Source organism: Pleurodeles waltl, chromosome 11 (assembly GCF_031143425.1).
Source record: "Pleurodeles waltl isolate 20211129_DDA chromosome 11, aPleWal1.hap1.20221129, whole genome shotgun sequence".
Classification (NCBI taxonomy): domain Eukaryota; kingdom Metazoa; phylum Chordata; class Amphibia; order Caudata; family Salamandridae; genus Pleurodeles; species Pleurodeles waltl.
The window spans coordinates 1,017,614,988-1,017,637,394 of record NC_090450.1 but is presented as its reverse complement, the minus strand read 5'-3'; positions in this window follow the sequence as shown (position 1 = coordinate 1,017,637,394).

Below are 22,407 nucleotides of genomic sequence, written 5' to 3'. Positions count from 1 at the left end.
CAACATGCAAAAATAACACAATAAACATGCCACACTAATCTAAGTAAATAAAAAAAAAACTGCACAAATGTAGGTGTCTGAGTTAACATACAAATAGGTAATCATGCCGAACTGTGTCACAAATGATGTATGAGGGTCATGAAGACAAGAATACAAGATTGCCAATGAGAACTCATCTTTTAAGGGTGTGCATGATCATCACACTGCAGTCAGACCTAAAACTGTTAACCCAATATCAAGTCTGGAAGCACTGTTAGTGACTTTGAAAACACACTTATTAACAGAAACACACTGGGAACCATATTAACTGTGATTGGTGGTTGCAACAAAGGGTAGACACTTTGCAAGGTAGCTCTGGGTTAGCTGCCAATCGTACAGCTCAGTTGGGATTTGTTTGTAGCATTGGACACAGATGTTATAGTGCAAAAGAGATGTACACGGAATCCAAACCCACGATCAAGTACAAGTCAACACATACTATTAAGAGGTAACCAAATATTTATTCAAAGCTAACCATAGATGAGGAAACTGAAGGAAAAATCTTACCTACCCTAATCTACCCTGACTACTCATTACCCACAACTGTCCCTAACTAACCTAAGCTACACTTACTTATCACATGTAACAAAACGTTCTAAACATCTACCCCCCACCCCTCTTATGAGACAGGACACATTGAGGACAACACATACTAAACTCATACTATACTATCCTAAACAAATATATATATTTTTGGTAAAAAAAATATATTTGTTTTGTGCTTTTTTTTGTATTTTTTTTTTTTTTACACACAAGAACCCCAACATAGCCCAAACCCACACATGTAATAAGTCAAAAAAGAAACAAGCAGGACTCCCTACCCCCCACCCACTAACACTGACTAAACTAACAGCCTATACTAACCTAACACTAAGCCCCCTCAGCCCACCAACTATAAAAACAAGGAAAGAGGAGGGAGGGGAGGGTATCTTATCCATCTATTCAACTGTCTAGAGGTTGGCCCTCCAGGAGGTCCTCTTTATATCCTTGACCCGCTGTTTAATGTGCCGCACGTCCCGGCTCAGGTGGCTCACCTTGCGCAGCACTTTGTCCATCTTGTGTTCAAGTCTATTGAAGGCTGCAGGGTCAACATCTGGAGCAGTGGCAGTCTGGGTACCGGTGGAGGAGGTCTGTGTGGGCTGTCCTGCACCGGTGGCAATGCTGGGGCCAGGAAGTCCAGCAGATGTAGAATCAACAGAGGCAGCTGTGGGTGGGGCCACCTGGCTCTGATTGGTGGCTGTTTCTGTGGTGGCTGTGGTGGGCACAGTAGGCCCACCCTGTGGGAAGGCTCGCCATGCCCCGGAGGCACGTTCATGGTAATATCGCTGGGCCATCCTCCGGAACCCCGACTCCACCAGCAGGATGTGCTAGTATTCCATGGCCCGACACTGAAATTCACAGACCTGGTCTGGAGTCATGTTAGCTGCTGTGAAGACAAATGCAGATATGCCACATTAGTAACTGCATTGTGTGAAACGGCACAGCAAGTTAATCACACATTACATCTACTGTACTTCTAACAGCTCATATCACTATACAGAGCATCGAATGTCCCTGAGGAAGTACATGGCAGGCCAGACAACAAAGGTCACATCACACAAAGCACATCCATAACCCACAAGATGGGTAACAACTGGCCTTGACTTGCAATCTGAGTTCTGACAGTTAACATCTAAGAATCATGCTGCATATCCTCCACCAAGAGCTGGGCTACAAATGTCAGTGTACGGAAAGCAAAACTAAAGCCACATGGTCTGCAAGTTGTAATTGGACTGTCCAGTATGGTACCAAGTGCCAAACCTGAGTGTGTATACTACTATGCAACCAAACCGTCACTTATTCACAGGTATGTGTAACATCAATACTAGGTACCCCATTCACAAACCCATGGCCGTGTTTGAGGGGGGGCGGTGGATACACAACTATAATTTGCCAACAACATGTACACCGAGGAGTTTATAGGCTAATCCACACATGTTTGTCTCTACAGACACACCACAGGTAAGGTCTATCTACAATTTGGAGTCAGCAAACCCTAGAGCACTCATAGGGTCAGACATGTCAGGAAAATCAGAACTTAGTACACAACATATACTTCCAGTGAGACCTGACTTACATCAGACACAGAGTTGCTAGAACACCCATGATCATGAATTGCATGCACACCTAGGCCATTACACTCAGGTTCCACAGACTTGATGCACTACATGTGGAAGTACATGCTGCTAGGAGGTTCTACCTACTTTTTCAAACTTACGTAGGTAAATAGGGAAGCAGATGTCTATTGGAAAGCTATTAGCTCCACCAATCTTAGAGAATGTGGGTCTGACAGGCTGACTAAATAGGGGCTGACTTCCATTGTGACTCTTGGTGATACAAGTGTCAGAGACATGACTATCCCCTGTACTCACAGTGGGGACTACAGGGATGTCCTACAATCCCTACATGATACCATTGGATACGCATTGGCTAACTCAAAACATGTGAGAACTGCATTCCCACTCATGGAACAAGTGAAAAACTTGCCCACAGCATCACACCTTGCTATGCGTCCAACTCACACGAGTCCATAACCAGCAAACACAACACATAACAGACATATCAACACTTACTGTAGTGGTCGGGGTCCTCAAATGTCGCCACCTCTCCCACAGTGTAGGGCGCCAGTCCACCTGTAAGGTATGGAAGGAAGAAATGTGCTCAAAATCTGTGCACAGTGCAACATTTTCAGTATCATTTATAATGTGTAGGCTGAATAAGGACATGGCAGCCATTCAGACATGATGGTACTGCATCTTAATTTCACGGCCAACTTGTACATAGCATGGGTCTCCTGTGACAGTTACACACATATCTGCACACATACATTGGCCCTAACTATCATGTGGTTGCAAACTTGCCCCATATTTGGTGAGCACTAAAAAATATGGAGTGTAATCGTCTCATCATGTGCATCCAAGAGAAACATCCAACGCCTGGTTACTTGAGGACTGCATTACCAGTCAAACTTGCCTTGTGGCCATGACACATTTAGTGCACATAGGCCCAATGTACAGAGGGAGGGGCAGGGACTCCTCTAAGCCATCCTGTTGTTACACTATAGTCAATTGATGTGGCCCAGCTATGGTGATTTGCACAAACCATGGAGATGTGAAGACATGTGCATACACTTGGACTGCCATCCATATTTGGATTGTGGCTCAACCGATTCCAACAAACATCTTAAGATGTTAGCTGAGGGCACCTTACACCTTTTCACAATGTTTTCAAATCATTAACTGACATGTATCCAAAAAGATCAAGAAACACAATAATCCCACACATTCATAGTACTTCTGTGAACGCTTCCTTCCACACTCACCAGACTAACATGAGACCAATGTTTGAGCCACTTTGCTATTATCAATTGACGTGAATGCAGCACTCATTTTCAGCATCATGTAGTGATTCTAAAGTCAGTCTAGCAATTGCGTCAACATTGTTGGCCTAAATGTTGGTACATCTGTACTTCTCTGTCAATAATACCCTATATAGACATGATTGGCTCCTATTTTGTTAGCTGTGCTGACAAAAAGGCAGCACCAATTTCATTCATGGTAAAGTTACCTGTAAGTTTGCTGAGCACGTGCTACCTGACAGCTATTAATTGTGATCCTTGCCATAGTGCATCAATGATCCCCTTATATTTCCCCAAAATTACACACAGTCATCAAGTTAGCTGGCAGACATTGCACTAATCCACTGATGTCACTACAGAGCATTTAATCGTGCACAATAACAATAGTCGTACTCACCAACAGTGCCACCAATCATGATTCCCAGGTGGTCCAAGAGATCCTGCTCCCTGGTGATGAGGTCAGCCCACCGGTGCTTCAGCTGGTGGTCACTCCCCTGGCTGGCATACACACGCTGCAGGTGATGCAGCACCTTTCCCCACCGGATTCTGCGCGCCTCTGTCGGGTACCCCTGTATGACCCTGCCCCCTGCCTGGATCATGAGTGGCAAGAAATGTGTCACCAGCCAGATGAAGCCCCCCAACTCCTCTTCCCCCATCCTGCCAAGACGTGGCCTACCAGACATGCTTATAATTGAAGAGAAGGAATAGGGGTAAAAGAAATAGAAAGGGGAAATGGGTGAAAGTAGGGGTAAAAAGACAGAAACAAAGTAAACCTAAACACTAAAAGATCCCAACTATCCTCAAACTAACACTACCCACAACAGACTCGCACAAACAAGAAATACACAAGATAAATGGACAAATGTAGACAAAACACAGTACTACAGTATACACAAACAATATTTATTTCACAAAAGGACTTTACAGATAGCACACAGGACAAATACAGCACAAAATCTCTGGACAACACTCTCCACACAGCCACACAGTCTAGAAGGATCATAGACTGCAAAGTGAAAGTGAAAGTACACCCACTGTACATGATCTGTAAACAGGATATCCTATTACATCACTTCCTGTATGAAAAGTCCTGCCATTTTCGCATTATGCGTCTTTTTTTGTTGCACAAAACTGTATTTGCGTCATTTTTTTTACGCATAGACGTGAATATTAACCCGCATCCACATAATGATACATGGACTGTACAAATATCTGGATGCAGGCTAAATTTCACTCCTGTGCATCAAAAAAAATGACGCAAATACAGTTTTGGTAAACAAAAAATTACGCACACCGCAAGGGATGTCAAAATTACAGTGCATTAACTGGTTTGGGGCATTTTTACTTCTTTTTTTGGTTATTTTACCTTTGGAACACATCAGAGATTGGCTAATTGAAGACAGTATGGTGTTGATGGTGTATGTTCACATGTGTGACATCATACTGCAGCGGAACATCATCCACTACACCCTTCACAGTATGTTCACAGTTGGCTGACGCCATAGATGGTCATAAGTGTGCCCTACATATATGTGTGGCACAAATTGTGCATGTTTGCCATAAGGAGAGGATAGCAATGTGACGCACATATGTACAATACCTAATTGCCTTTGACTCAAAGTGTGTGCTTTGACAAGTAATTTGTTGGTTGACCAAGTGTGTGTGTACATCACATGAAGCATTATTGTACATTTGGTTGTATGAATGTGACGTCCATGTGTCCAACCCTAAGATGCAAGTAAAAATTGGAATGAGCAAGAGCATGTGTTAGTCATACATGTAACAACACCCGCAAAGTATACTTCCAAGTTTTAGGGTCACGTAGACACCACATGTGACATAGCATGCACCAGATGGATGGCAGTCGCATGTTCATGTCAAAGGTCCACAATTTCTACATCCTATGTCCTAGAGTATTGGTAAGAGCTTCCTAGGCACTAGTTGATGAATCCCACAGTGAGTCATACACATGCATTGAGGAAGTAGGTACCATGTTGTTTGCACAGACAGACAAGGGTCAATCTCATATGCATGATGACACCACAGTTGAGGCCATAGAAGTGAGCCCTAACTATCAAGTGGCTGTGGTGGACCAGCATACAAGACAGCACGTGTCCACATATTTCCAGTGATCAATTGCACAAAGGTGTCTTGTTCATGTGTGTAGTCCAATGATGATCCTGTAGATTGTTTGGGGTGTAATTTCTCACAGTTCGGTCCAGGACTCATCATGAGTCAGTGGCAGCTATTCCTGTAACTACTGAGTATCCTTGGTTGATCAATGTGAGTAAAGTAGAAGTGGACATGTGAACCAACATGTGGATGGTCCCACCCTGTCACTAAAGACGTGTAATGAGACAGTCAACAGGGCAACCTTGGTGTGGTGAGTGAGATAATGTCTGAGGTGTCATGTTCCGGCAGTTGTCATTACAACATTTGTACACAGGTTGGCCTCTGCACTTCCCACTGCATCTGGGAACATCATAGCCTCTGTGCTGTTTTTTCTCGCAGCTATTCACCACACACGGCCCATCACTATGTTGTGCGCACTGTGATGCTGTGTGTGAACTGTCATGGTTCTGAAATTTGTGTATTAGTCATGTACATTATCAGAGGTTGATGGTTGTGCTGAAAGCCCCGTACCCAATCCCTGCCTATGACCCTGGGACACTGTCACACTTTGTCATTCATGCATAAATGCAACCCAGACAAGAGATGGGCCATGAATTTTGCTTTTCCAAGAGGATTTAACTCAAATGGTACAGTTAAAAGGCAGATGATGCTATACAATGTATTTGTGTATGCGTGGAAGAAGCCCATGCCCAATGCCCCCTGATGAATGGCAGGTTTGCTAACGCAAGTGTGGTACATATGTAGACACAGGGATACTGTAGTGTGACGCACAGAAGTTGCCAGTCAGGCTGACAGAATGCAAGATGATTCAGGAGCCAGCTACTGGACAAGTTACATAATCAGTGGTCTGACTGAGACTGTTTGGAGGACAAACTAGACAGTTGACATGTCAATCTGTGTACGTCCTGTGTTTTTGAAGGTGACAAATGAACCCAAGGGCTGTGTTACACGGCTTAATTACTATCAATGGTTGACGGTGTATTTGACATAATGGCGACTCCTATGCTGTTCCAGGCATCATCAGGGGCAGTGCTTTTTGTAATGGGTGGTGTGCATGGAGGTGATCACAGGTGTGGGCTGCATCTGTTTCTCACCAGTCCTGTAGGTGAGACTTGCATTCTAAGGGCCAACAGACATTTTCACAAGGGGAAGCAATCTACATGTGCTAACAGGGCTTTGAAACTAGAAGTCAGTGTATAAATTGACCTGACGTCCATGCAGTCAGATGTTCTATGACAATGGCAAACCTTAGGAAAGGGTGTAGCACACTGGTTTGCTAATGTTGGTCTGTGTGTGTAGAGGAGGTATTATCAGGGTACACATCTTAGTATTCCAGGGACCTCTTCCGACAGGTGGGTTGTGACCAGGTGCATGGGTGTGTCAGGAGTTGGGAAATGGGCTGACATGTGCATGGAATGTCATGTGCGCAATGCATGTCATATGTGTGGCACTTGTGCTGTCTATGTTCTGGCTCAATGGAACTCTAGTCACAGATATTCCTTGCAAATATTGGATGCAGTTGGACTAACTGCTGTCAAGGGGCTTGTCAGACATTCCTGTTAGTGATGCCAAAGCACATTGACTGCATCATGTATGAGGCTTATTTTCCTCTTATTGAGTGATGGTGTCACAGTTGTGTGCCATATGCTGCGTTGGACCTTGCTTTCAACATGTATGTGTGAAATAGTTGTGGTCCTCTGCTATAGGCCTTCAAAGGAGATATGTACATGATATATGTCATTAAGAGTGTGTGTGTATGTGACTATTGTATGTTAGGCATCACATAAGCTCTGGGATGTTCTTTGTCCTACTCAGTATCTCAGCAATGTCCATGAGGCAACACACTTATTCTGATAAGTAGAGATGAAGGTGTGTAAAAAGGAATAGCCAGACCATGATATGGTGATTAGAATAGGTGTTTATTTAAATTAGTTAACTAAAGTGGTGAAGGTGATAATATTCAGAAGAAATTATTTACAATCTGTTGCTGCCTGCGTATACCAGCAGCTGTGTTCTGTAATTCCCCCTCCTGTTGCAGGCCAGCATCCTCCTCTTCCTCCTCTTCAGGCATGTGTGGCTCTGGTTCCAGGAGGGGAATGTTTCTTCTGATGCAAATGTTGTGCAATATTGCACATGTGAGGATGATCCTACAGACCATCTCGGGGGAATATAGGAGGATACCACCAGTGATGTCGAGGCAGCGGAACCTTGACTTGAGAATGCTGAAGGTCCGCTCGACAATGCTGCGTGTCCTCCTATGGGCCTCGTTGTATGCACGCTCTGCAGCTGTACTCGGGTTGCCAAATGGTGTCATAATCCATGGCTGGATGCCATACCCCTGATCAGCTGCAAGAGAAAATGAATGAGATCATGTTGATGTAGATGGCACTATTGAAAAGACCTTTAACCCCTTCGCTGCCAGGCCTTTTCCCCCTCCTGTGCCGAGCCTTTTTTTGGCTATTTGGAGCAGTTCGCGCTTAGGCCCTCATAACTTTTTGTTCACATAAGCTACCCATGCCAAATTTGCGTCCCTTTTTTCCAACATCCTAGGGATTCTAGAGGTACCCAGACTTTGTGGGTTCCCCAGAAGGAGGCCAAGAAATTAGCCAAAAAACAGTGAAAATTTCATTTTTTTAAAAATTTTGGGAAAAATGGGCTGCAGAAGAAGGCTTGTGGTTTTTTCCCTGAAAAGGGCATCAACAAAGGGTTTGCGGTGATAAAATCACCAGCTTCCCAGCTTTCAGGAACAGGCAGACTTGAATCAGGAAACCCAATTTTTCAACCCAATTTTGGCATTTTACTGGGACATACCCCATTTTTACGATTTTTTGTGCTTTCAGCCTCCTTCCAGTCAGTGACAGAAATGGGCATGAAACCAACGCTGGATCCCATAAACCGCAACATTTCTGAAAAGTAGACAAAATTCTGAATTCAGCAAGGGGTAATTTGTGTAGATCCTACAAGGGTTTCCTACAGAAAATAGCAACTGAAAAAGAAAAATATTGAAATTGAGGAGAAAAAAACATAAATTTTTCTCTAAGTTTTACTCTGTAACTTTTTCCTGCAATGTTAGATTTTCGAAAGCAATATACCGTTACGTCTGCTGGACTCTTCTGGTTGCGGGGATATATAGGGCTTGTAGGTTCATCAAGAACTCTAGGTACCCAGAGCCAATAAATGACCTGCACCCTGCAGTGGGTTTTCATTCTATGCCGGGTATACAGCAATTCATTTGCTGAAATATAAAGAGTAAAAAATAGCTATCAAGAAAACCTTTGTATTTCCAAAATGGGCACAAGATAAGGTGTTGAGAAGCAGTGGTTATTTGCACATCTCTGAATTCCGGGCTGCCCATACTAGCATGTGAATTACCGGGCATTTCTCAAATAGACGTCTTTTTTACACACTGTCTTACATTTGGAAGGGAAAAATGTAGAGAAAGACAAGGGGCAATAACACTTGTTTTGCTATTCTATGTTCCCCCAAGTCTCCCGATAAAAATGATACCTCACTTGTGTGGGTAGGCCTAGCGCCCGCGACAGGAAACGCACCAAAGCGCAACGTGGATACATCACAGAAAACAGACCTGTTTTTAGCAAAGTGCCTACCTGTAGATTTTGGCCTCTAGCTCAGCCGCCACCTAGGGAAACCTACCAAACCTGTGCATTTCTGAAAACTAGAGACCTAGGGGAATCCAAGATGGGGTGATTTGTGTGGCTCGGACCAGGTTCTGTTACCCAGAATCCTTTGCAAACCTCAAAATTTGGCTAAAAAAACACATGTTCCTCACATTTCTGTGGCAGAAAGTTCTGGAATCTGAGAGGAGCCACAAATTTCCTTCCACCCAGCGTTCCCCCACGTCTCCCGATAAAAATGATACCTCACTTGTGTGGGTAGGCCTAGCGCCCGCGACAGGAAACACCCCAAAGCGCAATGTGGACACATCACAGAAAACAGACCTGTTTTTAGCAAAGTGCCTACCTGTAGATTTTGGCCTCTAGCTCAGCCGCCACCTAGGGAAACCTACCAAACCTGTGCATTTCTGAAAACTAGAGACCTAGGGGAATCCAAGATGGGGTGATTTGTGTGGCTCGGACCAGGTTCTGTTACCCAGAATCCTTTGCAAATCTCAAAAATTGGCTAAAAAAACACATGTTCCTCACATTTCTGTGGCAGAAACTGCTGGAATCTGAGAGGAGCCACAAATGTCCTTCCACCCAGCGTTCCCCCACGTCCCCCGATAAAAATGATACCTCACTTGTGTGGGTAGGCCTAGCGCCCGCGACAGGAAACGCCCCAAAGCGCAACGTGGACACATCACAGAAAACAGACCTGTTTTTAGCAAAGTGCCTACCTGTAGATTTTGGCCTCTAGCTCAGCCGCCACCTAGGGAAACCTACCAAACCTGTGCATTTCTGAAAACTAGAGACCTAGGGGAATCCAAGATGGGGTGATTTGTGTGGCTCGGACCAGGTTCTGTTACCCAGAATCCTTTGCAAAGCTCAAAAATTGGCTAAAAAAACACATGTTCCTCACATTTCTGTGGCAGAAAGTTCTGGAATCTGAGAGGAGCCACAAATTTCCTTCCACCCAGCGTTCCCCCACGTCTCCCGATAAAAATGATACCTCACTTGTGTGGGTAGGCCTAGCGCCCGCGACAGGAAACGCCCCAAAGCGCAATGTGGACACATCACAGAAAACAGACCTGTTTTTAGCAAAGTGCCTACCTGTAGATTTTGGCCTCTAGCTCAGCCGCCACCTAGGGAAACCTACCAAACCTGTGCATTTCTGAAAACTAGAGACCTAGGGGAATCCAACGAGGGGTGACTGGCGGGGCTCGGACCAGGTTCTGTTACCCAGAATCCTTTGCAAACCTCATATTTTGGCTAAAAAAACGCATTTTCCTCACATTTGAGTGACAGAAAGTTCTGGAATCTGAGAGGAGCCACAAATTTCCTTCCACCCAGCGTTCCCCCAAGTCTCCCAATAAAAATTATACCTCACTTGCGTGGGTAGGCCTAGCGCCCGCGACAGGAAACGCCCCAAAGCGCAACGTGGACACCACCAAAATTTTGGAAGAAAACAGAGGTGTTTTTTGCGAAGTGACTACCTGCAGATTTTGGCCTCTAGCTCAGCCGGCACCTAGGGAAACCTACCAAACCTGTACATTTCTGAAAACTAGAGACCTAGGGGAATCCAAGGAGGGGTGACTGGCGGGGCTCGGACCAGGTTCTGTTACCCAGAATCCTTAGCAAAGCTCAAAAATTGGCTAAAAAAACACATGTTCCTCACATTTCTGTGGCAGAAAGTTCTGGAATCTGAGAGGAGCCACAAATTTCCTTCCACCCAGCGTTCCCCCACGTCTCCCGATAAAAATGATACCTCACTTGTGTGGGTAGGCCTAGCGCCCGCGACAGGACACGCCCCAAAGCGCAACGTGGACACATCACAGAAAACAGACCTGTTTTTAGCAAAGTGCCTACCTGTAGATTTTGGCCTCTAGCTCAGCCGCCACCTAGGGAAACCTACCAAACCTGTGCATTTCTGAAAACTAGAGACCTAGGGGAATCCAAGGAGGGGTGACTGGCGGGGCTCGGACCAGGTTCTGTTACCCAGAATCCTTTGCAAAGCTCAAAAATTGGCTAAAAAAACACATGTTCCTCACATTTCTGTGGCAGAAAGTTCTGGAATCTGGGAGGAGCCACAAATTTCCTTCCACCCAGCGTTCCCCCAAGTCTCCCGATAAAAATGATACCTCACTTGCGTGGGTAGGCCTAGCGCCCGCGACAGGAAACGCCCCAAAGCGCAACGTGGACACCACCAACATTTTGGAAGAAAACAGACCTGTTTTTAGCGAAGTGCCTACCTGTAGATTTTGGCCTGTAGCTCAGCCGCCACCTAGGGAAACCTACCAAACCTGTGCATTTCTGAAAACTAGAGACCTAGGGGAATCCAAGGAGGGGTGACTGGCGGGGCTCGGACCAGGTTCTGTTACCCAGAATCCTTTGCAAAGCTCAAAAATTGGCTAAAAAAACACATGTTCCTCACATTTCTGTGGCAGAAAGTTCTGGAATCTGAGAGGAGCCACAAATTTCCTTCCACCCAGCGTTCCCCCACGTCTCCCGATAAAAATGATACCTCACTTGTGTGGGTAGGCCTAGCGCCCGCGACAGGAAACGCCCCAAAGCGCAACGTGGACACATCACAGAAAACAGACCTGTTTTTAGCAAAGTGCCTACCTGTAGATTTTGGCCTGTAGCTCAGCCGCCACCTAGGGAAACCTACCAAACCTGTGCATTTCTGAAAACTAGAGACCTAGGGGAATCCAAGGAGGGGTGACTGGCGGGGCTCGGACCAGGTTCTGTTACCCAGAATCCTTTGCAAAGCTCAAAAATTGGCTAAAAAAACACATGTTCCTCACATTTCTGTGGCAGAAAGTTCTGGAATCTGGGAGGAGCCACAAATTTCCTTCCACCCAGCGTTCCCCCAAGTCTCCCGATAAAAATGATACCTCACTTGCGTGGGTAGGCCTAGCGCCCGCGACAGGAAACGCCCCAAAGCGCAACGTGGACACCACCAAAATTTTGGAAGAAAACAGACCTGTTTTTAGCGAAGTGCCTACCTGTAGATTTTGGCCTGTAGCTCAGCCGCCACCTAGGGAAACCTACCAAACCTGTGCATTTCTGAAAACTAGAGACCTAGGGGAATCCAAGGAGGGGTGACTGGCGGGGCTCGGACCAGGTTCTGTTACCCAGAATCCTTTGCAAAGCTCAAAAATTGGCTAAAAAAACACATGTTCCTCACATTTCTGTGGCAGAAAGTTCTGGAATCTGAGAGGAGCCACAAATTTCCTTCCACCCAGCGTTCCCCCACGTCTCCCGATAAAAATGATACCTCACTTGTGTGGGTAGGCCTAGCGCCCGCGACAGGAAACGCCCCAAAGCGCAACGTGGACACATCACAGAAAACAGACCTGTTTTTAGCAAAGTGCCTACCTGTAGATTTTGGCCTGTAGCTCAGCCGCCACCTAGGGAAACCTACCACACCTGTGCATTTCTGAAAACTAGAGACCTAGGGGAATCCAAGGAGGGGTGACTGGCGGGGCTCGGACCAGGTTCTGTTACCCAGAATCCTTTGCAAAGCTCCAAAATTGGCTAAAAAAACACATGTTCCTCACATTTCTGTGGCAGAAAGTTCTGGAATCTGGGAGGAGCCACAAATTTCCTTCCACCCAGCGTTCCCCCAAGTCTCCCAATAAAAATGATACCTCACTTGCGTGGGTAGGCCTAGCGCCCGCGACAGGAAACGCCCCAAAGCGCAACGTGGACACCACCAAAATTTTGGAAGAAAACAGAGGTGTTTTTTGCGAAGTGACTACCTGTAGATTTTGGCCTCTAGCTCAGCCGGCACCTAGGGAAACCTACCAAACCTGTACATTTCTGAAAACTAGAGACCTAGGGGAATCCAAGGAGGGGTGACTGGCGGGGCTCGGACCAGGTTCTGTTACCCAGAATCCTTTGCAAAGCTCAAAAATTGGCTAAAAAAACACATGTTCCTCACATTTCTGTGGCAGAAAGTTCTGGAATCTGAGAGGAGCCACAAATTTCCTTCCACCCAGCGTTCCCCCACGTCTCCCGATAAAAATGATACCTCACTTGTGTGGGTAGGCCTAGCGCCCGCGACAGGAAACGCCCCAAAGCGCAACGTGGACACATCACAGAAAACAGACCTGTTTTTAGCAAAGTGCCTACCTGTAGATTTTGGCCTGTAGCTCAGCCGCCACCTAGGGAAACCTACCAAACCTGTGCATTTCTGAAAACTAGAGACCTAGGGGAATCCAAGATGGGGTGACTGGCGGGGCTCGGACCAGGTTCTGTTACCCAGAATCCTTTGCAAAGCTCAAAATTTGGCTAAAAAAACACATGTTCCTCACATTTCTGTGGCAGAAAGTTCTGGAATCTGAGAGGGGCCACAAATTTCCTTCCACCCAGCGTTCCCCCACGTCTCCCGATAAAAATGATACCTCACTTGTGTGGGTAGGCCTAGCGCCCGCGACAGGAAACGCCCCAAAGCGCAGCGTGGACACATCACATTTTTTCATTGAAAACAGTGCCTACCTGTAGTTTTTGGCCTGTAGCTCAGCCAGCACCTAGGGAAACCTACCAAACCTGTGCATTTCTGAAAACTAGAGACCTAGGGGAATCCAAGATGGGGTGACTTGAGGGGCTCTGACCAGGTTCTGTTACCCAGAATCCTTTCCAAACCTCAAATATTGGTTAAAAAAACGCATTTTTCACACATTTCGGTGACAGAAAGTTCTGGAATCTGAGTGGAGCCACAAATTTCCTTCCACCCAGCGTTCCCCCAAGTCTCCCGATAAAAATGATACCTCAGTTGTGTGGGTGGGCCAGGTGCCTCCAACAGAATAAGGCCCAAAACTTGTAGAGATACAGGGGATAGTACTGCGAGTTTATAAGGACATATTCTTTTATACATCTTTAGACTGACTCTGCTTTGGGGACCCACATACGTGAGGTGTCATTTTATTTGGGAGACTGAGGGGAACACTGGGGAGTAGGAATTTTGTGCTGGAGTGGTGATCGTACGAAGAAAAGTCAGGAAAATATGCTTTTTTTAAGCACATTTTGAGGTTTACAGAGGAGTCTGGGTAAGAAAATGTTGGGGGATCCACGCAAGCCACTCCTCCCTAGACTCCTTGGGGTGTCTAGTTTTAAAAAATGTCTGGGTTTGGTAGGTTTCCCTAGATGAAGGCCGCACACAGGACCAAAAACATAGGTGCCCTCTCCCCCCCAAACACAGGTAGTTTTGTAATATATCGTTTTGATGTGCCCACATACGTCCGTGATGTGCCAAACACTAAAATTTTGAAAAGAAACACACTTAGGTTATGTGAAAAAGACCCCTCACCCACCAACCAAGTTGGTGGCATGCTTCATCATCGGGGTCCCACCTGAGGCACCTAGCGTGTCATAGGTGTGCTGCGACGCCTGATTACAGCGGAGCAGGTTTGGTCATTTTTACCACACATACTGGTTGGATTTGGCACGAGGGTGAGTGATGGTTCAGTGGATCAAATTTTACTAACAAGAGCTTTCACAAAAATGAAAAGCACTGTTAGTAACTGAAAGGCAAAAAACTGAACCAATGACTCACAGCTCGTGAGCTGTAAAGCCGCGACAAGGCACCAACCGCTTTACAGTCCATTCACACAACTTTCATACATGACACACACAAGGCCATTCACACCGCCAGCCACGGGCCCAGCACATTACAACACTCACATCGACAGACAGCGCCACTCAAGGGCCCATCACTTACATACGCCCACATGCCTGATACAACAATCACACCAGCTGATGGGAGTGTGTGGACTGGTGTTTGGCTTGCAGTGTGTTGCAGTAGCCAACATCAAGTCAATATGTACAGTCTCAGCCAAGCCCCACTCCACACACAATGGCATCATATATTTTTTTTTTTTAACAGAGGAACCCCTAACTAAGTAGAAAGAATTACAAAACAACAAACACAAAAGCTCTAACTAACAACATGACAGAAATGCTAACCATGAAACTAAACACATGAAAATACAAAACAGACATGAGTTTACACTCATGGTTGTTCCCAGAAATTCTTCTGGGTGTGGTAATTCTTAAAACAAGCACCGACACACAGCCCAGGCTTTGAAGGACAATCTGGGCAGTACATTCGAGTCTCCCTCCGGATACCTCTTCGAAAACACACTCTACATTTCTTAGCTGGAAAGTCTTTTTTGGGTGTGGGAGGAATGTGCTCAGCAAAGTGGCGATCTTTCAATCTAGCCACATCCTCCACCACTGCTTCTCTAGGAACTCTGGCCTGTTCCACCACAATAAGGCTCTCTATCACTGACTCCTGAAATTTCACAAATGTCATCTTTGAGTCTGGAGACCTATCCCTAAACACAATAAAAGCATTGAAGGTTGCTAAGTGGAAGAGGTGAAGTGCTAACTTCTTATACCAAACATAAGACTTACGAATAGCAGTATAAGGTTCCAACCTCTGGTCAACTCTATCTACACCTCCCATGTGCTTATTATAATCTAAAATGCACACAGGTTTGCGCACTTCAGCAACCTGGCCCCAAACAGTCACAGGGGAAGTACTCTCATCATGGATGGTACTTAGCATGTAGACATCCCTCTTGTCTGAAAATTTCAAAGCTAGCAGCTCCTCGTTCCGCAAGGCACAGCACTGTCCCCTCTCAAGTTTTTTACAGACAAGCTCCCTTGGATAGCCTTTCCGGTTAGAACGGATTGTGCCACAAGCAACTGTGTCCACTCTAAACAATTCCTTGAACAACTGCACACCAGTGTAGAAGTTATCTACATACAAATGGTGACCTTTGTTGAACAGTCGTCTACCAAGATCCCACACTATTTTCTCAGTAACTCCAAAAGTGGGAGGACAACCAGGGGGGTCAATATTGGAATCCCTACCAGTGTACACACGGAAACTATACACATATCCTGTCCTACTTTCAGACAGCATATACAATTTAATTCCATATCGTGCCCTTTTGCTAGGAATGTACTGCCTAAAAACCAAACGACCCTTGAAGAGGACCAAAGACTCGTCCACACTTATCTCTTTGCCTGGAACATAGACCTCCGAAAACCGATCTACAAAATGATCAAGGACAGGCCTAATCTTAAAAAGACGGTCAGAATCTGGGTGATCTCGTGGCAAGGCTAATGCATTGTCAACAAAATGCAGCATCCTAAGAAGAAGCAAATACCGATTACGACTCATGGTAGCTGGAAATATAGCTGTTGCCATCAAGGGACTAGTAGACCAATAAGAAGCCAGTGACGGCTTCCTTATCAACCCCATCAAAAAAGTCAAACCCAAAAACTTTTTTAGCTCCTCCAAATTTGTGGGAATCCACTGGGCAGCTCTAGAGTGTGGCCTAAGTCTAGCAGCGTTGTCCCTCAAATGCTGCTCCGCATACAAATTAGTCTGCTCAACAATCTCTTCCAAAAACACATCATCCATGAATAACTCAAAGAAATTGATAGGCATAAAGTTCTCTGTATTGGCGTTACACCCCGGGAGACCAGTAAAGGCAGGCAACTCTGGCTGCTCCATGTTTGGGGCAACCCAGACATCAGGTCTTCTAACGGGAAACCTTTCAGCCCCAGGTTGCTGCACTATTGGCACATCAATGTCCTCCTCTAAAACAGAACCTTCATCTGCACTGAGTGTGGCTTCATCATCAGAAGATTCCCCTCCAACAGAAACATCACTGCCAGAATCTCTGACTTCCTCCTCTGCCTCAGATGCAGAGTCCGTCTCATAGTCATGATCAGACTGTGACTCAAAAAGCATACCAACCACCTGCTGAGCGGTCATCCTGCGGCTAGCCATGATCTCTCCTGCTAAAATTAACTGGACAAATTCACCACCAACAACCAGCACTGTGTAAGACAAGTAACAAAGTGTAGCTTTGTTAGTAAGAGTTACAAACTCAAAAACTATACCGCTCACTTGCCTGAAAAAGCTTGATTCACCAGCAACTACACAGCAATCACCAATGATATCCCACTAAAAAGAAAGAAAGAAAGGCAAATTAGAAATAAGACACAACAAATATCATTGTGCACAAACCTAAGGACAATTTCACACACAATCCTGCATTTAGTACACCCCCTACAAACATGTCATTCATGCATGGCAACAATACTCCTTTGGAGTAAATTGTTTTTACTTACCTAAAACATGCAACTGTGCAAACTGCAGGTCAACCACCGCCAAAACCGCAAGGAGCCACAGCAAATAAAGCAAAAGCTTTGAACTAGAACAAAAAGGAGGAAACATTTTTTTATCACAAATGCAAAGACTTCTTCAGTTGACAAACACCCCACCATCAAACATTTTAGAAATTGGTGCCTAAGTGGATTCTGTCATAGGGGCAGATGGGCCTACTAAAAAAATAGGCCTGTCTGCCCCAAGGAAGCCAGAAAATACCTTTAGTACTGTGTCCCCATGGAGAGCGACCCTTGCCAAAGGGGACAGCCCTCAAACAAAAAAAAACAAAAAAAACACACACAACACTATCCCTGGTGCCTAAGTGGCTTCTGCCCCCTTGGGGGCAGGTGGGCCTAAGAAAATAGGCCCATCTGCCCCCAGGGGGGGCAGAAATGGCCAACAGGTCAATGCCCCCCTTGGGGGGGCGCCCCGTGCCCGAAGGGACGCCCCCCCACAAAAATAAACACATAAAAAAAAATCCCTGGCGTTCTAGTGGTTTCTGCCCCCCTTGGGGGCAGATCAGCCTAAAAATAATAGGCTGATCTGTCTCCAAGGGGTGCAGAAATGGCCTGGGTACATGTGCCCCCAAAGTGGGGGGCGACCCTTGCCCAAACCCCCCCCCATCCACTAACACACACACACACACACACTATCCCTGGTGTCTACGTGGCTTCTGCCCCCCTTGGGGGCAGGTGGGTCTAGAAAAATAGGCCCATCTGCCCCCAGGGGGGGCAGAAATGGCCAACAGGTCAATGCCCCCCTTGGGGGGGCGCCCCGTGCCCAAGGGGACGCCCCCCCACAAAAATAAACACATAAAAAAAAAACCCTGGCGTTCTAGTGGTTTCTGCCCCCCTTGGGGGCAGATCAGCCTAAAAATAATAGGCTGATCTGTCTCCAAGGGGTGCAGAAATGGCCTGGGTACATGTGCCCCCAAAGTGGGGGGCGACCCTTGCCCAAGCCCCCCCCCATCCACTAACACACACACACACACACACTATCCCTGGTGTCTACGTGGCTTCTGCCCCCCTTGGGGGCAGGTGGGTCTAGAAAAATAGGCCCATCTGCCCCCAGGGGGGGCAGAAATGGCCAACAGGTCAATGCCCCCCTTGGGGGGGCGCCCCGTGCCCGAGGGGACGCCCCCCCACAAAAATAAACACATAAAAAAAAATCCCTGGCGTTCTAGTGGTTTCTGCCCCCCTTGGGGGCAGATCAGCCTAAAAATAATAGGCTGATCTGTCTCCAAGGGGTGCAGAAATGGCCTGGGTACATGTGCCCCCAAAGTGGGGGGCGACCCTTGCCCAAGCCCCCCCCCATCCACTAACACACACACTATCCCTGGTGTCTACGTGGCTTCTGCCCCCCTTGGGGGCAGGTGGGTCTAGAAAAATAGGCCCATCTGCCCCCAGGGGGGGCAGAAATGGCCAACAGGTCAATGCCCCCCTTGGGGGGGCGCCCCGTGCCCAAGGGGACGCCCCCCCACAAAAATAAACACATAAAAAAAAAACCCTGGCGTTCTAGTGGTTTCTGCCCCCCTTGGGGGCAGATCAGCCTAAAAATAATAGGCTGATCTGTCTCCAAGGGGTGCAGAAATGGCCTGGGTACATGTGCCCCCAAAGTGGGGGGCGACCCTTGCCCAAGCCCCCCCCCCATCCACTAACACACACACACACACACACTATCCCTGGTGTCTACGTGGCTTCTGCCCCCCTTGGGGGCTGGTGGGTCTAGAAAAATAGGCCCATCTGCCCCCAGGGGGGGCAGAAATGGCCAACAGGTCAATGCCCCCCCTGGGGGGGCGCCCCGTGCCCAAGGGGACACCCCCCCACAAAAATAAACACATAAAAAAAAATCCCTGGCGTTCTAGTGGTTTCTGCCCCCCTTGGGGGCAGATCAGCCTAAAAATAATAGGCTGATCTGTCTCCAAGGGGTGCAGAAATGGCCTGGGTACATGTGCCCCCAAAGTGGGGGGCGACCCTTGCCCAAGCCCCCCCCCATCCACTAACACACACACACACTATCCCTGGTGTCTACGTGGCTTCTGCCCCCCTTGGGGGCAGGTGGGTCTAGAAAAATAGGCCCATCTGCCCCCAGGGGGGGCAGAAATGGCCAACAGGTCAATGCCCCCCTTGGGGGGGCGCCCCGTGCCCAAGGGGACGCCCCCCCACAAAAATAAACACATAAAAAAACATCCCTGGCGTTCTAGTGGTTTCTGCCCCCCTTGGGGCAGATCAACCTAAAAATAATAGGCTGATCTGCCCTCAAGGGGGGCAGAAATGGCCCTAAAAGACATGCCCCCCAAAGGGGAACGACCCTTGCCCAAGGGGGCGCCCCACCCATCCACTACACACACAATCCCTGGTGCCTAAGTGGCTTCTGCCCCCCTTGGGGGCAGATGGACCTAAAAAAAATAGGCCGATCTGCCCCCAAGGGGGGCAGAAATGGCCAACAGTTCTCTGCCCCCTTGGGGGGGGCGCCCCTTGCCCAAGGGGGCACCCCCTCCCAACATACCTGCACAGAAAATATAATTCCCTGGTGATCCAGTGGTTTCTGCCCCCCTTGGGGGCAGATCCGCCTAAAAAGTAGGCCAATCTGCCCCCAAGGGGGGCAGAAATGGCCGTAACTAATTGCCCCCACAAGGGGAGCGACCCTTGCCCAAGGGGCCGCTCCCCGCCAGCAAGAAACACGAGCAAACAACAAAAAAAAAAAATCCCTGGTGTCTAGTGGGCATTCCTGCTGCCCGATCGCAATGCGATCGGGCAGCAGGAATGCTCAAAGAGACACCGGGGGAAAGGAAAAGCCTTTCCTTTCCCCCGGTGCCTCTTTAGCCCAAACCCCCCACCCACCAGGAAGAGGAACTCACCTCTTTCCTCGTCGCCGCACAGGAAGCAAATGGCTTCCTGTGCGGCGAAATCCCCATAATGAAGTCAGCGCGCGATCGCGCGCTGACGTCATTATGGGGGGGTGGGGGGGGTCGGGGGTGGAAGGGGAAGGGCTTCCCCTTCCATCCCTGACTTTGGGGGGTGGGGGGAAGCACACAGAGGGAGCGAGAGCGCTCCCTCTGGGCTGTGTGCCGAGGACGTAGTGGTTACGTCCTCGGCACAGCAGCACTGTGCCGCGGGACGTAACCACTACGTCCGCGGCACAGAAGGGGTTAATGGCAGTAGTTGTCCCGTGTTGTCTGTGACTCTTTTGTGTACTAATGTGACATCCTATGCTTGTAGGCTATACCATCTGCATTGTGTTGTTTCCTTGGCTGAACAAGTGTTTGTCTGCTAACCGTTTGTCAGCAGTATGTTTTGGGATTTGCAGTACAGTGTGCCCTCCCTAGCATTGTGACTTGTGATACAGGTGTCCGTGTGTCTTCACTGGGGGTGAGATGATAGTTCCATGCACAGTTAAAATTGAAAGTGTTGTTAACACGTTCATATCAAAGTACCCTGGACATCCCATACCTTTAGACTTAGGCAATGTATTAATATAAAGGTCATTGGGACACTTACAAATTGCAAGGTGACATTTCGGCAACCACACTCATTGACGTCTTCACATTAGGCTGTACAGTAAATTCCGATGTGTGACAGGTTCAATGGTGACTTAAGAAACATGGCTAGCGATGTCACTACCTCAGTGTGTTCCTGTCGACATATTGCTGTTGTGGTGTATGTGTTGTGTGTCCTAGAGGGTTGCTGTGCAGTGTACATATATGTAGGTTTTTGTACTTACCAACAAGTAGTCCATTGCCATACGGTCCATCCTGGAAGTGTTCATTGATGGTGCAGTGACGGAAGATGTATGAGTCATGTACACTCCCAGGGTATTTAGCCACGATGTTGGTGATCAATCCCCAGTGATCGACTATGGCCTGCACATTGATGGAATGTGTGTGCTTCCTGTTGCGGTAGAGGTGTTCAGTTGCAGCAGGTGGCACAAGGCGTACATGTGTGCAGTCGATTGCACCAAGGACGTGTGGGAAGCCACTGATGAGGTAGAACCCCTGTTTTGTTTCCTGCTGCTTCCGCAGTGTGTTAGGGAAGCAGATGTGGTGGGGTGTCAGTCGAATGATGGCGTCCATTACTTTGGGCAAAAAGGCGGAGAATGATGGTTGTGATATTCGGCCAACCAGGGCACCAGTTGTTTGAAAAGAGCCACTTGCCAGCATATGAAGTACGTGTCACCAAAGTGGGGGCCAACTGCTGTTCAATGTTTCGCAGCAGCTGCTGAATGGCCTGCCAGTTCAACCGGTACCTCTGTATGATGTTGTGTTCCCTGAGGCCCTGAAGGGTTGTTCTTGGGTGGAATATCCTCTCCTGCCTTCTGCGCTGCCTTTGGGGTCCCTACTGGTGTTGTTGTAGCTGCTGTTGTCGCTGCTGGGGTCTGCGTCTGCGTGCACGCTGGATTAGAATCACCTCCATGTCTCCCTGTTGCTGCTCTGCTGCTCTGCTGTTTGTTCTGTGTGTTCTGATTAAATACAGGTGTGTTTGCCCCATTTTAACGCCTGCCCTGACCCAGGCGTTAATTTTTGACGCAAATCGGGCTGTGCGTCATTTTCTGCCTCCGCCTCCCGGCCGTGTGTCATTTTTGCCCAAAAGCATAAATGCAACGCACGTGCGTTTAAGCCATTTTTTGGACGGGAACGCCTACCTTGCATATAATTAATGCAAGGCGGGTTGCCGCATCCAAAAAATGACGCACACTGCGGAATTTTGTCGTCCGCGGGCTCGGGCGTCAAAGTTTACATACGGGGCAACGTTTGCGCTGATTGTGCGTCAAAATTTTTGACGCACAATCGGCGCAGACGGAGTATAAATATGCCCCCTAGCGTCTTGTGTCAGGATGCACTAAACTTTGTACTCAGAATCCAATGGGAGCACATCAGTCTCTCACCACCTCCACCAGAAACCATGTTAACGTGGCTAGTGCGGGGAAAGTGGAATGACTAAGAGAGAAAACAGAGGGGAGCGACTCCTCTACTGTGGCTCAACACGTCTGTTGTCCAAGGGCACCTGCAGGTTCTAGAAGATGTCTAGATGACA